This window comes from Centruroides sculpturatus, unplaced genomic scaffold (genome assembly GCF_000671375.1).
Source record: "Centruroides sculpturatus isolate CEXI.00-Female unplaced genomic scaffold, Cexi_2.0 scaffold4857, whole genome shotgun sequence".
Classification (NCBI taxonomy): domain Eukaryota; kingdom Metazoa; phylum Arthropoda; class Arachnida; order Scorpiones; family Buthidae; genus Centruroides; species Centruroides sculpturatus.
The window spans coordinates 2048-2813 of NW_019389138.1; positions in this window are offsets into that span (position 1 = coordinate 2048).

Sequence of the window (766 nt, forward strand, 5' to 3'; positions counted from 1 at the left end):
CTAATTCTTGCACTCGGTGAAAACGGGTAAGATCGGCTATAATCAAATAATCTTAATCTTCGCTATCGTTACTTTTTGCCCGAGCAACACCGGGCTCATCCGCTAGTATATTTATAATATATAGAGGAGAAGGTGGTATTATGGAACCCCAATTATATTTTAGTGAATTGTAAACAAGGTATCCTAACTACACTTACATTTTTTGTGCGAAAAGTACTGATAACTAGTAAACTAAATGTTCCTAATTGGATTTTTCGATAGTGTAATTATAAGTATGGTTTTTGAAGGCTTTTGTACAAAAAGTCCGAAAGTAGGCTTAGAGAAAATCGGGTGGTAATATGGAACCTTACTGTATATTTTCAAAAAAATGCTTTAATGTAGCCAAAAACAAATAGGAAAGGACAACAAATGTTAAATAATTACCAAATTATTTACTCCAATGTATTTTATCGAAAAAATGCTTTTATAATAGCAAAATATGACTTCCATCAACAATATATATTCCAGCAGCTCTTTTTCGATATTCTCGGGAAGAATTGGCTTTCTACCTAGTGTTTTTTTCACAAATTTCTCTGGAGGAATGTCTGCTTGCAAAATAGAAAGTTCGGAGGAGTTGAGTTCCATATTACTGTAAAAGCACCAATGGGGTCCGTATTTCACGCATCGCCATCTGGAATTAACTTATGTCTGTCAAGACCAAAATTTAAAAGACGTGAACATCACATAGATTAATATGTACCCCTAAGTCTCTGGAACGGAATACATG